Source organism: Lactuca serriola, chromosome 1, assembly GCF_051521515.1.
Source record: "Lactuca serriola cultivar US96UC23 chromosome 1, Lser_US96UC23_V15, whole genome shotgun sequence".
NCBI lineage: Eukaryota > Viridiplantae > Streptophyta > Magnoliopsida > Asterales > Asteraceae > Lactuca > Lactuca serriola.
Window position 1 is genome coordinate 116,789,466 of NC_136408.1, and position 16,431 is coordinate 116,805,896.

The 16,431-nt window shown below is 34.6% G+C and overlaps 1 pseudogene; it reads right to left on the minus strand.

Annotated features, from left to right (window-relative positions):
• Positions 1–8,591: 8,591 nt before the first annotated feature.
• On the minus strand, positions 8,592–9,896 carry LOC145060466 (aspartic proteinase CDR1 pseudogene; annotated as a pseudogene).
• Positions 9,897–16,431: the final 6,535 nt, after the last annotated feature.

A 16,431-nucleotide genomic window follows, 5' to 3' on the forward strand; every position in this document is an offset into this window, starting at 1 on the left:
CGAGTTAGGCGACGACTCGACGGGTTCGCCTTCATGACCAATATTCAAATCCTTCATCCTACTCGCCGATTTGTATGAACAACTCGTCGAGTTCATCTTCATCCGATGAACACTCATGCTAAGACTCGCCGAGTTGTATGAACAACTCGTCGAGTCTGTTCTTGATCTAAGGAGATTGCCTTGAACTGCCAAGTCAGGGCATTGACTCGCTGAGTACCTCCATAGATGGGTTAAGCTTCCGACTCACTGAGTCACACCCTGTGACTCACTGCTCACTCGACACTACGAAAAGGGGACAAACTCGGAGACTCGCGAGCAGACTCGCCGAGTCACATGAACGACTCGCCGAGTCGTTGCCATGCAGTCCTAAAATATACCGATTTGCTCGATTCCAGTCCATTCCATTCATAGATTTGGACTTCTAGGACATGAATCACACGTAAAGTTTCCAACTTTACGTGTGGATATTCACCAATATGGATTTTAGGGCTCAAAATGTCTCAAAAGGGTAGATCTAGGGCTAACAAGCAACATGGGGCCAAAAAGCTAACAGATCTGAGCTCCTGGAGCTCAATCTTGCCTAGATCCAGAGGCCAAACATCTTATTACGACATATAATGCACATACAAGCTTGGGGATTTGAGCAAGAAAGACCCAAATGAAGTACTAAGCATAGAATCATGGGGAAAACGGGTTATACCTCAAAGGAACTGCTGGAAGAACACAATAATTGCCTGGATGGCTTCCTTTCTTCTGGATCTACTTCCTTCCTCCTTCAAAGCCTTCAAAAGCACAAAATAAAACTTCAAATCTTCAAAGAACAAGCACAAACGAGGGTTGGGGAGCTCTGGGGAGAGAATGGGGGCTGGCCTGGGGCGGATAAGTTGCTTAAATAGGGTGCGAACCCCTGAAACTTAGGGTTTCAACCAACAGCTGTGACTCGCCAAGTCCAGGATATGGACTCGTCGAGTCGACAACTTAAACGTGTCCCGGGTCCCGCATCCACTCGGCGAGTCGGACCTATGACTCGCCGAGTCCAAGGCTAAAAGAAAGGAAATACTTCAAATAAGATTTACGTACCAGGAACCGGGTGCTACAAATGATTTGACCTCGAGTAGCTCACGAGTAGATTGGCTCGTTTGCACCCTTAATGAAGAAAGAGATCGGTAAACGAAAGGTGGTGTAGCATGTGGCAAACTGCGGTGAAAAATCCATAAAAACCCACCTTCTAACGAATCATAAACTCAAAGTCAATCACGAAATTTGAATGTATCAAACCTGATTGATGGAAGAAAAATGTTTGCTAAAAAAGGGAGGAGGTGGAGGAAATCGAACGATTTGAATTGAATGGTGTGGTGGCTGGATCCGATGATAGTGATGGTTCTGAGGGCGTCGCAATTGGAAGTGGGAAGAGTGAAATGGTAGATGCTAGATTTTCTCCATCCGAAGATAGACAGAGGAGAGATAGGCGGTGGGGGTAAAGATTACAGAAATCAGAATATTATTGGTTGAGAGAAACGGTGAAACAAAAGCACAAAACACGTGTCCAGTAAAATATAGACAATGATAAAAAAAATACCCAAAGCAGAAAGTTAGATGTTTTTTAACACACACACACACATATATATATATATATATATATATATATATATATATATATATATATATATATATATATAAATAGAGGACCCAATTTGCCAAAACCTTAGAATGTTTACTGTAGCTAAAAGGGAGGATAATTTTAATATATATATATATATATATATATATATATATATATATATATATTCTATCTTAGTAAAAGAATCCATTTTTGTCTATGTGGTTCTTCCACAATCATTTTCACATAAAAGTTAATTTACCAGAATACCCTTAATACATTAACTCATTAATTAATTCGACATTATACGCCCCAAATCCTTCGATTCAATTAATTAAGATCTTCTAATCCTGCCTACTCTAATTTTTCATCTGTATTGTGCAATTTGAATTTGAAAATTATAAGGTGTGTTTAGTTGCGGAAAAATGGGCCGTTTTCCGGAAAAAATTTCCAAGACAATGAGAATTTTGAAAACGTGTTTAGTTCGTCTATTTTTCTAAATTTTTCACGGAAAATGAAAATTTTCTGTTTTCTAAAATTACAAAGAAGTTGGAAATTTTTGGAAAACTGATAATCATTGTTTTCCACATTTTTCTAATTCCAAAATTTTTCTAAAATATAAACGCACACCCACTTCCACCCCCATCCACTTCTACCTACCCCACCTTAACACCCCCCACCCACACACACACCCACCCGCGCACACACACACACACACACACCAACCCACAAACACACACACACACACTCACCCACAAACACACACACATACATACCCACCAACGCACCCACCCACACAAATAGACTCGCACACATACCTACCTACACCCCCACAAACACACACCCATACACACACACAAACCCACACCTACCCCTACCCCCACCCCCACCCCCACCCTCACAGACACACACACCCACACACATGCAAACCCACACCTACCCCCACCCCACGCTCATAGACACACACACCCACACATACAAAAACCCACACCTACCCCCACAAACACACACATAAACACACACTCGCACCCCCACCCACCCAACACCACCACCACTAACCCATCACTAGCACCACCACCACAGCTGCCGCCACCATCACCACAACTGACACAATTGCCGCCGCCACTACCATCGCCTGTCATCACCACCACCGCCGACCCGCTACCGTCACCGTCACCGTCACCGCCCCCACCCACACCCTACCACCACTACCGTTTTCTAAAAATGAAAATCGATAGAAAAATACACATCTAAACACGTTTTCTAGTTTTCTAAAACTGAAAATGAAAAATGAATAAGTTTAACTAAACGCATTTTCTAAATTTTTCATTGAAAAATGAAAACGGAAAACGGAAATCGAAAAGGGAAAACAAAAAACAGAAAATGAAAATTGTTTTTCCGTAACTAAACGCAACCATAGCATTCCTGAAAATTAGGGGTTGTTTAGGCTTGCCATTTGTTTCTTCTCCATACATTTCGTTTTAACCCTCAATTCCACTAGGATCCCTTAAATCTCGTTGCCTTCCCTTATTCATTCAAATCTGAAGATTTGCAACCCTCAATTTAAGGCAACTCCTTCTTTCACATTCTTCCACACCACCTTCCTTCTTCCCTACACACAAATGCTTTCCTCATTTAAACCCTCAAAAAGTTTGACATACAGAGAACCATAGATGCAGTTCAATCAGTTTTGCTACTTTGTATACATCATAGATTTATTAAACCCATGTTTTCTCTCTTTTGGATGTCCTCAGTTGACATTCACCACCATCAAAGATGCTTCACAGTCCTTTCTTCTTCTTCTTTCTCTGGTACAAATCTATTTTCTTTGTTTTTGTCTTTTTCTATTTTTCCCCATTTTCTCTATCTAAGCCTTAGAAATCAACGAAGACTCCTCTTTGTTTACTGTTTGAAGCCTAATCCAAAAATGACTCAGTTCTTATTTATTCATCTTTTATTTTTCATTTTATGATTTATGTTGTGAAATGATTAATCAAAATTTTAGTTCTGATTGTTATGTAGTAACATGGAGTATTGATTCAGGCTCTTTCCTCAAGAATTCATCATGGGAATTGTGAGTCCATAATAAGTATGGATTGTCTAAGATGGTAATCAATTTCCAAGAGCCCTTTAAAATGTTGATACCCTTAATTTTGATATACAAATTTTGGTGTTACAATCGTTGTTTTTTAAAGTTTTTTTTACCTGTTGCAACTGTGAATGAAGAAAACTTTGTTTTGATATGTTGACTAGATTGCATAAAAGAAGGCTACATAGTTAATAGATGGACCTGACAGTCAAATTAGATTCCCTTGATCCCTTGAGCTTATAACAGGTGATGAACTACTACATTTCCTGCTCCATGGAGGGATGAAATCATCATTTCCCAGCAAGTATGCAAGAGATTATTAGTGTTATTCACTGTTTAAGCAGAAATTTTTATTAGAACTTTTCAATGTCTGTCCATCTCTCTGTGGTAGAAAAGAAAATCCACTATTTCTCAAAAAATTTGTCACGATCATAGGTTTATCATGACAAAATGATTTTGTTACCCTTTTGTAATACATGGTTGATACAAAAACAATTCAAAGAGTTTGATTACATTGTGAAAAAGAAGTGAGCGGTAAAAGTTTCCTTACAATAATTCCATTTTGCTTTTCATGGTATTGTTCTTAAGTGATCAGATGTTAGTTTGCAATCCTGTTTTCATAAGTTCTTAAATGAAAATGATAATGATATGGAAAAGGAAAAGGAAAAGGTAAAGTTATTCTTAAGTTCTTAAATGAATGATCTCAAATCATTTGGGCTATCAGATCTTTGTTTTTCATTTTTTTTGTACTTAGATTATTTAGCCAATTAGTTAAGTTTTTAAATTTATGTTTCTATATTAAATAATGATGTGAGATATTTGGGTGGATTTATTGTATTAGTTTCCTCTAATTAATGAACAAGGAATCATATGTGATGACAATTGAAGTAGCCATCTGGTAACAAAGAAGAGACCTTTTAGAAATCAAACTTTCTGAAAATGTTTAAGAATGTGATACAACTTTTTTAACAATGTGTAGACACATTTTTCAAAGATAAAGGACCAAGATACTATAGCGATCTAAAGTTGCACTTTTGAACACTCTACAACTGTCACTTGATCATGTATTATGATTTATGAGAATTGTTTTTTAATTTAAAATCGAATGATGACTTGTTAGAAATGGAGTATAGAAAAGCTTGGAAATTCTGAGAATTGTGGCTTTCACTTTTAGATTAAAGTATTTGGATGGTACTCCCAATCTTTAATCGGATAAGACTCAGAATTGAGAGAAAGCAGAAGAGAGAATGTTTTGATGTTATGAAGAAGAAGTGTACCAACCACAAATTCGGATATGATCATATAACAGAAAAAACTTCTTGTCTTAAAACTGCCACATGACAGTTTTATGTCCTAAAACTGTCCACAAACGGTCATAAACAACCTTAAATCCAGGTCTAGAATATAGATCACAAAACTGGGTACATTTATCAAAATCCAGATTTCTGATGCAATTTTAATATAGCCAGGGGCTCTGCCCCTTGGACCCTGCTAGGGGCTGCCACCCCATGGACCCCGCTCCCAGGGGCGCTGCCCCCGGGCCACCGTCGGTTTAGGGGTTTCGCCCCTAAATAACAGTATACTTTCAACAAAGACAAAATTAAACAAATAGGCACTCCACACCATATCGATTTGTTCAATAACTTTCAAAGTGACATTGATCAACAAATTAACCCCATTACACTTAAATAACATTAGTGATACAAAATCACCAACATGACTCTTCAAGTGGGTTGGGAATAAAAGTCGAACAAAGAGTAATTTAACATGTTGATTATTAGACTGAGGGAAAATGTCACTGTAGCCCCACAAACTTTCACATTTTGGTTTAAAAGGTCCCTATTGTTATTTTTTGGCTTTATAAGGGCATGAATTCTCTTTTTACCGGCTTTTAAGGTCATTTTCTAGAAAGTGAAGGGGTCATCCGATCACCCCTTTCACAATTAGCCAGTTATCTTGTACACATCATTAAAAAAAGCCAACTCATTTGCCAGATCAGATGCCACCTAATGTATACGAACAGGAGAGCACGAAATTGAGGGAGAACAACCATGTGGAATCCATCGCCATTATCATCACTTCTCCTCAAAATAGTATTCATCATTTCTTTCTTTCTTTATCTTTGCTTCTTCTTCGTCTTACTCTCCCCCAACCCCCAACCCCCGTTATCATTCCATCTCAATTCCGAAAGTCAACTCCAAGAAACAATAACCACTGCCACCGCTGGAGACATACTCACACTCTTTGGCACACCACAGCAGGCTGCATCCGTCGACCCCCAATTGAGAATCTGAGATAAGTCAAGTATCCAACAACGAACCTATTCGTCCAAATCGATCAAACACAACACCAATTCCGAGCCGAACATTCGCAGGTAGCATAATTTTGACTTTCCCATTGACCCGTAAGAACATCTGTTCAATTTCCGATGGCAGATGAAAGTTGCGCTTCTGATATCTGTACTTCAAATTCGATTACACCATTCACAGATCAATAATTCCAATTTTGACCTTTTTAGTTTGACTCACCAGAACACCCTTACAAACGCGATTTCATCCCATTGAGTTCCTGTCATGATTTCATTCGCTCGTATGACACAACTTGTGAGTTAGATTAACCATTCGGAACCCAGCACATCATAAACACCAAATCCCACTTCTTCAAATTGATTTTAAGATCAAACAGCTCATCAGTCGAGTTCATTACCACAATTATCTGTATTTTCAAAACTTTAAAACATCGAATCTTCATATCATCATTAATTTCATCGAATGACATATACAAGAAACTAAACTGATGTTGAAACGAGAATGAGTAGATAGACTTTTTTAAACAAAGAATCAATTGATAAAATCAAAATTGATGTCGATAATGCCATTACTCACAAAGATCGATTCCGGAACAAATGAGCAAAAGATTTAACAATCATGGATAAGAATCGTCAATTGTTGTTTGTTGGCTCCAGCTTCTGCCCCCGGCCCTGGATGGCCTTTCCACCATTTCGATGGCGAGAGCCAGGTCAAGGACTTCATCCATACACTTTTGCATCATCAAAAATCCCTAATTCGATTTCATGTTAAGATACAATGAGATGGCTGACAACCTGACATTTTGGTGAATCTCACAAATTTGGCAACGAAATGGGTGATGAATTGGGTGACCACTGTACCCTTAGGGCCCAAGCAAGGCAACTCGTTAGTGAGTCGTTAATGTGTCATCTGCGTTAGGTGAGTTGACTCTGTAACTAAGTTAGGTGATGACTAGGAAAAGAAACCGGTTAAATTGGGGCAAAATCTCTAATTAGCCGGTAAAAAGAGAATTTATGCCCTTATAAAGCCAAAAAATAACAATAGGGACCTTTTAAACCAAAATGTGAAAGTTCGTGGGGCTACAATGACATTTTCCTTTAGACTAATGCTCAAACAATGAAATATCAATATCCAATTACAAAGTAAATTTATATTACTAGCAAATTTATGTGTATAGTAATAAGATATAAGAAAAATATAAATAGTAATGTATTTTCAATTATTTGTTTATTATAACATTGAATTCTCAATTCTTCTTATTTAAACAATATAAAAACTAACGAATCCAACTTTTTAGATTTCAAAACATGAAACCTCAGTAACCTTCCTCGTGTCTTTGAGTTTGATTTTGTTTTTTTTAATTGGATGTACTTTCATCATTTGTTTCTTTTAATATAAATTTGTGTGTGTGTGAACTAAGATGTTTTATAATTTGTTGTTTAGCTATTTGATGATGTTTGATTGATATTTATTATGGTTTAAAACATCTTTAATCTTATTAAGTAATAACATTTTAAAAATATTTTATCCGTGGTTCCACGGGTAGTAACCTACTATGTGTGTGTGTGTATATATATATATATATATATATATATATATATATATATATATATATATAGAGAGAGAGAGAGAGAGAGAGAGAGAGAGAGAGAGAGATGGATGTTACGGTAGTATTCTTACATTTTATAACTAGTTTACAACCCGTGGGAACCACGGTTATTAAATTAATTAAACTTTTATAATAAAACTCAAAATTATTAATCAATTATTTTAAATAAATTACTAATTAAGATATATTTTTATTAGTTATGTGAAATTATAATCGATGACTCAAATAAATATATAAAATTAATTTTCAATATATATATTAGATATTTTTTATTGTGAACTAATGAAAACAATAATATAAACTCTAAAATTTGAAATAGAGAAATCAATACATTGACAAATAGCATCATATTAACGATGAGATCTAATAAATTTAAAATAGAGAACTAATAGATTGACAAGTGACAATACATTAATTAAGAGGTCTAATATGATGATACATGACAAAAGAACTACTCTTTTATTAGTATAGACATGATAAATGTTGACCGACAATAATGAATAGAATATAACCGATAAGATAGTAGTTTGGTGTTTCCCACGGATGGTACCAACCTAGCTGTTAATAAATAAAATTGATTATTAGTTATTAAATTCCAGTTTTCTATTAAAATCCCAATTTTCTATTAAAATTCCAATTAGTGTTTGTTGACTTCCAAAAAACCAATTTAAATAATTGTTTTTTTTTTTGAAAATTTTATAAAGTATACTTTATTTTTGAGAGAGTAATAAAATTATTCACAACAGAGAATTATAAAATATTGGAAAAACACTGTTATTTTTATTAAACAGTGTTGCAATTCTTATAATATATAAGTATTAAGTATGTGGTCTTTTAAATCGTTGTCACATTAAGAAACTTATAATAAGATATAAGCCAAACCATGTCAAGGAACAACAATTTTATGCATCAAATCCAGCATTTCATTTCAATTCTTCACAAGAAAAACAATAATCAGGACGAATATGGTGACCAACACCTGTTTTACAACTTTTCGCAATCGGTAGGTTTAAACGATACCTTTTTGTTATCTAAATCAAAACCTACCATAAAATTCATCTGTGCCAAGTTCCCGAAAACTGGAAGATCCGTAGTCGACCCCATGGCTAAGCAAATAATATGTTTACTAACCGTAACAAATATGTTGTCTCTTGTCAACTCGACATCTGCTCCATCAAAATGCATTATTATTTTAGGTACGTCTATAACTTTTGTGGCACGATAACACAGATTGAGCTGCTTTTGTGGGTCTTTCATCGTTCTCAAATTAAGAGAGTCTTTGATAGCCATCTCAACGTTTTTGTAGAGTCTATGGGGTAACATTGTTAACGTTGTCCCTGAATCCACGATCATGTTTCCTTTTGGCACCGGTTTTGAGAAGTTCAAGCCATCGTGTATATTCATTCGCCTACTTCCGACACTAACCGCTTCCAACGTTACGTAATAAAATGTTTTTGGAGATTTTGGGACAAGTGGGGTCGAAACAATATTTGGACCAAAGTCAATGTCACCGAAGGTCATTTTACTAGACTTGTTCAATAAATCATCGTTCAAAGGGTATGGAATAAGACAATATGAAAACCTACCTGGCACAAAAGAACGTATTTGTGTCACTAGAGACACGTCTCCTCCACCAAGGCCGATTACCCCACCCCATGTTGATCGGAAAATACCACCGTTGCTAAATCCACAACCAAAAACAATATTTGGGAGGAACCGGTCACCTAATCCTAAGGTGTCTGTGGAGACACTGCCGTTGCTAAAAGATCCATCAGCATAACTCTCAAAAAACTCACAAGTTTTGGCTGGAGAGCAAGATATATCGACAGTATCTATACCCTTACATATTGTTGAGTCACAATCTAAGGGTTTATAAGTAGAAGATTTTTTTGGGTCAAAAAGAGTACCCTTGTGTTTATAACATTTGATGCAAGGCTTGCACTGTATCCATGACAAATCGCTACCAGTATCAGCGATGGCCATGACTTTATGTGATGGATTTCCAAACGAAATGTTCACAAGAAATTCACCATGATCGGGGATTATTTGGGTTTGGTATGTCGTTGCATTTTCTTTGTAACGTTTTGCATTGATGAAAGAGCGTTGCAAAGCATGAGCAAGGCGTTGCGAAAAGGTCATGGAACCATCGTAAAAAGGGGATTTGATGGAATCACGATGGATGAGATCAATGCTAAATGTACCACCGGATTCCACTCCGGTGGCTGTTGCCGGAGAACTAATATATAGAATGGCTAGTGTTATTGCAAGTACAAGTGAGGGAAATGCCATGACTTTTTGAGTGAAAAGTTTGTGTTTAACTTGGAGGATTGCAAGAAATTTATATGGAAAAAGTTTTTACATTTAATTAATGGTATGCTTTGACTCATTGTATACAAAAGCTACATAAGGTAATGCCTATTTTTTGAAAGTTAAGTTGATAAAAGTCAAATAAACTTAATTACTATATATTTTTATAATTGGAATATCATTTATTTTGTAACCGATAAAACAAGTGGTATTAATGATTTATGTCTATGGTTATGGTGTGTTCGTCTTTAAGAGTATCAATATCATATAATTATAATAAAGACAAACATATTAAGTCATTTAATTTTTCACTAAAAACTGGAATTGTATAAAAATGAAGTTGATCCGTTATATGTATATACCAAGTGCTATACACAATAAATTTTAGAAAATTATATAATTATACTATTAAACATAAATTGTTGTGTATGGTAAAAATTTATTATTTATAAATCACTTAATAAAAAAATAAAATAATATGATATAATTCTAGTAAACGTATATGTAAAACAAACTTGTTGACAAGCATTTGCATTAATTATGTTGACAAGGATTTGCATTAATTAAGGCCTTAAATCAAATGTCTTATGAGTTTTGAGTAATATAGAATACTAATTTTATTTGTATTATGTGTTATTGAGTTTTCACTGATTATCATTTTCAAAATACATTATATCATTAATGGTTTTAGAAAAGTAAACTGTGGATTACATAATTCACTTAAATAAGTTTTGTCTATTTTCCCTGATAGCTCCTTGATATCCCTGCTAGCTCCACATCTTTCTTCTCTTTTTACAATTAATATATTTGTCGTTTCAAAAAACTTAAATAAGTTTTGTATGTGAATATGATATTTGAACTCAATATATGACAATTACTAAAAAAGTTTACAAAACGGACACACGTTAACAAAACAATTTTAGAAAAAAAAAATACAAGAAACTATATCGTTATAAAAAGAATTTTTAAATATCTTTTTATGTTTTATTAATCTTTCTATTTATATATAATAATATCATATGTGATCTATTTATTTTTCTCTCTTAATCACCCTTATTGATTTTTGACATTTACATTGATTTAACAAGTAAAAATAAAAGACAGGCGAATATTTTATTTCTATATCAACAAACTTACTGTGTTAATAAAGATATATATTCTTCTTTTTCCCCTGTCGGCAAAATCTCCTTGTCCATGAGTTTATTAGTTTCGTATTTTATCTAGATTCTAGATTTAGATTCCTAGTTTATCTTTATATCTTTTACTACTTTCCTATTTATTTAAAATTTTGATTCCTAGTTTATCTTTATATTTTGTTTCCTTTTATTAGTTTTTTCTTCACTATTTTAAGCATTGAGATGAATGGAATTATTAAGTGTTTCCATTAAGGTATCAGAGCAGATCTTATATATCCATCTTATAAGACACATCCGACGACTTCATTATAAACAAAGGAGAAGAAGTGTCCAACAAAAACGCATAACACCTACTCTCCATATCACATTCATGCCTCTGTCCTACAACACGAGATAGATGCAAATGAATGATGTTCTAACAGACAACAACTACAACGACTGGTCACAAGAGATGTTAAGTTTCTTGTTTTCCAAAAATAAAGTTGGCTTCATCAATGCGACAATCCAAAAGTGATAGATTATGTGGAAACCTCATTAATTAGGGTTGCATGTATAGATATCAATATGTAATGTAAATATATTATATAAGAGCTCCTATACAATATACAAATGCTACTCTAATAAAAGACTACCATTTATGCCACGTGTCGTTTGCTCAGCCCTTCCTAAGCTTATCTTCCCGCTCATTTTCCTTCGAGTGTAATTACTAAACTATCCTTTTATAGCTTCAAATTGGTCGGCCCTTATAATCTGCATTAATCAATCCCGTTAAATTTGCAACAAATTGATCGACTAACTATAATATGCGTAAAGATACCTAATTTTGCGTTTGCATTTCCAAAATCAAATCAAACAATCATATTCGCTCATCGGTTTAACCTATTCACTCCATTATTTACGCTCAAATTATCTATGCGATGAAACTTGATCCCAGTATACATGATCGTGAAAAATTAGGGACGGAATCACAAGAAATCACATACATATCTTCTTCCTTTCTCTCTCACGAACACTTGAGAATTTTTCTTCTGTCTTCTGTTGCTCCTAATTTGAATTGATTTATTGGTGCAGGTATCTAAGTAATTTGAAGAAGTTTGGTCCCGATAGGAGATAACATCAAATCATCGTTGAAACAAACAGATCGCAAGGTTACAATTTTTCCTTCATTATCGCTACCTTATCGCAGCTCTATCTCCATCCTTTTCAAATTCCGATTTCTTCTCCATGTTCCCTTATTGCAGGAGGCAGGAGATGGTTCGGTTATATTGTCGTCTTATGATTCTGATCTCATCATTTGGTTTAAAATGTACGGATGTTAACGATGGTGGATTCAATTTGAGAATTTATGGTTCACGATTTCTTCTTATTAAGGTTCTTAATTCATGGTATTCAATTTTATTTTTTCTGTTCTATGTTTCTGATTTACAAGGTCTTTTTACATTAAAGTTTGCTCCTTCGTTGGTTGAGTTCTTGGGCAAAAGTTAAGGACAAACTTTGATTTAACCTAATTTCTTTCCAAGAGACATCTTCATGATATTCTTAAAATAAATGAGAATTTTTTTATGGAAGCATAACAAAATCGGTTGTATTCTCCTTTACCCTCCACTAATTGCTGATGAACTCATTTATTTAACACCTGATACCTCCCCTTCTCAACACACCGATGAACAAGTTAATCTATATCATCCTTTCATATTCTTTTTGAAAAAAAAAAATTGAGCCCTTGTGTATGTTAATTTGTTTTTTTGATAGAATTCTTTGCTTAAAGATGCATTGGATTCTCTTTGGTTTACTAATTCAAATTTTATGTGATTATGTTCTTTGGCCAATAGGTAACATGTTTGTTGGTGATTTAACTTTTAGTTCTTTTTGTACTACGGTTCAAGTGTATAGGGTGAGACAATTATTCCTTTTAGTTGTGCATTGGAACAGAATCTTGTTGATCATCCAGAAGATCAAGCAGAAAAATACTGTGAGGAAATCTCTTTATTTTAGGTATAAATTCTCTGTTAAAACCCAAAGGACGTTTTTTTTTTGGTTTAGAATTCCATGGATAATGGACTTATATCCTGCTTTGCAAAATGACTCATTTGATTGCTAAACACCCCATCTTTCAGTTTTTTCAGATATGAAGGCATACCTATTCTGCTTGGTTTCAATTTCAGCTTACACCAAAAACTTTCAAACATGAACTGTTTTGTTCATTTTGTATAAAATTGTTTTCTATAATGTCAGTCAACCTCTCATCTGAAATTAGGTCAAATTAGGTTTATTTTGAGTTGACTTTGAGCTTTTTTTAGTTGGTTTTTTACCTCAACACACGAGATGAGGAGGCCCATTGCCTTGGTGCTGTCATAGTATAGCCTCTGTAACATAAGGATGCTAACTAGGGATGATAAAAATGGTGACATTGTTTAGAAACCCGTTTCTCTAACTCCATTTTGCTAAGACTCACACTCATGTGTCATTGATTACTAACAATTTAGAATGGGTGAATAGTAACTTTTGGGTGTTTCTTTTTGAATTAATAGAAAAAGGCTCAAACTTTAAAGTGGAAGGATGGAGGGTGTATGTATTCAGACCCTAAACTATGTTAGAAAGTATATATACAGAGTATAAGAGGTCATCAGCCAGATGCAAACAGGGTAATAATTTGCGTGATGCTGTGAATTCATATAACTAAGATTAAGTTACATTTTGAGGCCTTCACGCATAAATCGATTTGCATTAACATATTTGAACAAACAGGGACGGAAATTTTGACATCAATCTTATTCCATAAATTATATTAGCTAATTGCAGAATAAATGTTGAAAAGAACTGTTATCAATTTAACAAACAGTTCTCTTTTTTTCTCCATTAAATGTTATCTAAATCCTGGCGTTGGTTAGAAGAGAATGAAGATGTATCTCTTGGAAAGCATATTGAACAAGGTAGGTTCTCTTATACATCAGTAGCCTACTTTTGCAGCAAATTAACCCTTAATCTAGGATAAATCTAAGATTTTTTCATCATCTTGAAGGACATCTTCAATGATTTTCAGTTATCTCATTAGGAAGCTTGTTGATTGTTTGTGTTGGAATATTTTATGATGTTTTTTTGTTTTCTGATTATTTGTTTGGTTATTGTCTTTATATTATTCAACAGCTCAGATGGCTATTGCAAATGGTGGAGATTGGCAAAAGGAAGTCTATCAAAAAGATGGTGCATATGAAAGTAGATGTGTGTAAGTTTTGCCATATGTTATGGTCCAACATTCTGTAGATTTGCTTAAATTTTTGTTGTATTGCTAGCTAAGTTTTGTAGTCGCATCTTTGCAAGTAAATGATGATAAAGTAAAGTCTGTACTTGAGCTGATGGTGGCCGTGTTATAGAAAGCATGAATTATCATAGTTAAGATGAATGTGTGATGTCGAAGTAATTTAGTATGATCAAAATGATTTAACTTAACGACTTAGATGTTAAAGTTATTAAATCAACATTTTCTCCATACCATGGTTTAGTCTATACAAAATTTGATCATAGTGGAAGTTAGTTAGCAGTATGAGGTGTGAGCATAAGGTAATTGGATTATATCTCATACTACACCTGAAAGGTATTTTGGTCATTTTACACAAACATTTTAACATGTATGATTTGTTTAATTGTTACACTCAACTACTTAGCCATTGGTATTATATGTATTTTCAATTACGAATATTATAAATTATATGTTCAGTTATGAATATTAGAAATGTACTTTTACGGTATTATTAGGGATGGCAAAAAAACCCGAACCCGATGGGGAAACCCGAAACCCGATTATTTCGGGTCGGGTAACGGGTCGCTATCGGGTTTTTTATCGGGTTCAGGCCAGGGAGTGGGTTATCCTCGACCCGACCCGACCCGCCCCGATTATATATATATATATATATATATATATATATATATATATATATATATTAATTGCACGCATTCAAAGATAAAATACTTATTGTGGACAATCTTTGTAGTTATTATTAATCCGGTGTAAATGGTCTTTTTTTTTGTTTTGACGTATTACACTAAACTTAAATCAAATAAGTTTTAGTATAACGTTGAGTTAATTTTACTAAAGTGATTCATCATATTTTTAATTTAAAAGGGAGGGTAGAACATGTATTTTTTTAAGACATCGGGGTACCCTTAAACGGAATAAAGATTTCGTTATGAATTATTGTAAACCCGATAAGATACCCGAAACCCGACGGAAAAACCCGAACCCAACGGGTTTCCCCGATAAGATACCCGAAAGATATCGGGACGGGTTTGGGAAACCATGACCCGCCCCGAACCCGCCCCATTGCCATTCCTAGGTATTATATGGATTTTAACCATCAAAATTCATTTTATTTTGTAACCGTGGTTCCCACGGGTTATAACCTAGTGAATAATAGAGAATTATTAATTAACACCCGCCTATAATTGGAAAATGCTCAAACTATTTCTAAAATCCAAAAATAACTGAGTAGGTAGGCCCTTTATAGAAATTTATGTATACTGATAAGCTGAAGGAACATGTAAAACACACACATGACCAATCGACACACGCTCCCTAACAAAATTTAAATCTATTTCCACATGTTTGGTTTTTTGGTGATGTAATGGGTTGGAAGCTAAATACATGACACTAAAATTGTCGCAAAAGACAACAGTGACACGCAAGAGACGGAAATAAAGCTCGAGAAGGAGATTTCTAAGCCATGCAGTTTCTACAACCACATTAGCTACATCTCGGTACTCGGCTTCGGCAGCAGGACATGACATGTTGTCATTTAGAGGACCATGAGATGAGATTATTACCTAGATAAACACATAACCCATAAGTGACCAATGAGTAGTAGGACAACCGACCCAATTAGCATCAAAATATGAAAACAGGCGATCAATAGTTGAACAATGGATGTGAAGACTATGAACTAAGGTACCCTTGAAATACCTTAATATACGCTTGAAATCCTGAAAATACAGGACACCAAGATCATTCATGACGAGACAGATTTGATGTACAACATAAGCGATATTTGGACGGGTAATGGTAAAATATTGTAAGGCACCTACAAGACTACGATACAAGGTATGGTCTAAAACAGACTCACCGTTGGTGGAGAGTTTAGATTTGATGTCAGTTGGTGTGCTACATGGATTACACATGACCATGTCATCATGTGTAGGAATCTCTTGAGAGAATGCAGTTGTAAAAGAAAGAGGGTAGAAGCACTCTGAGTAGCAACAATACCAAGGAAAAAGGAGAGACAGACAAGGTGAGTCATAGGAAACTCCTAGGATAGTAGCTTGATGACCTTGGATACCAGAGCTGGAGAAGAGGCAGTAAGAATAATATTATCTACATAAAGTAGAAA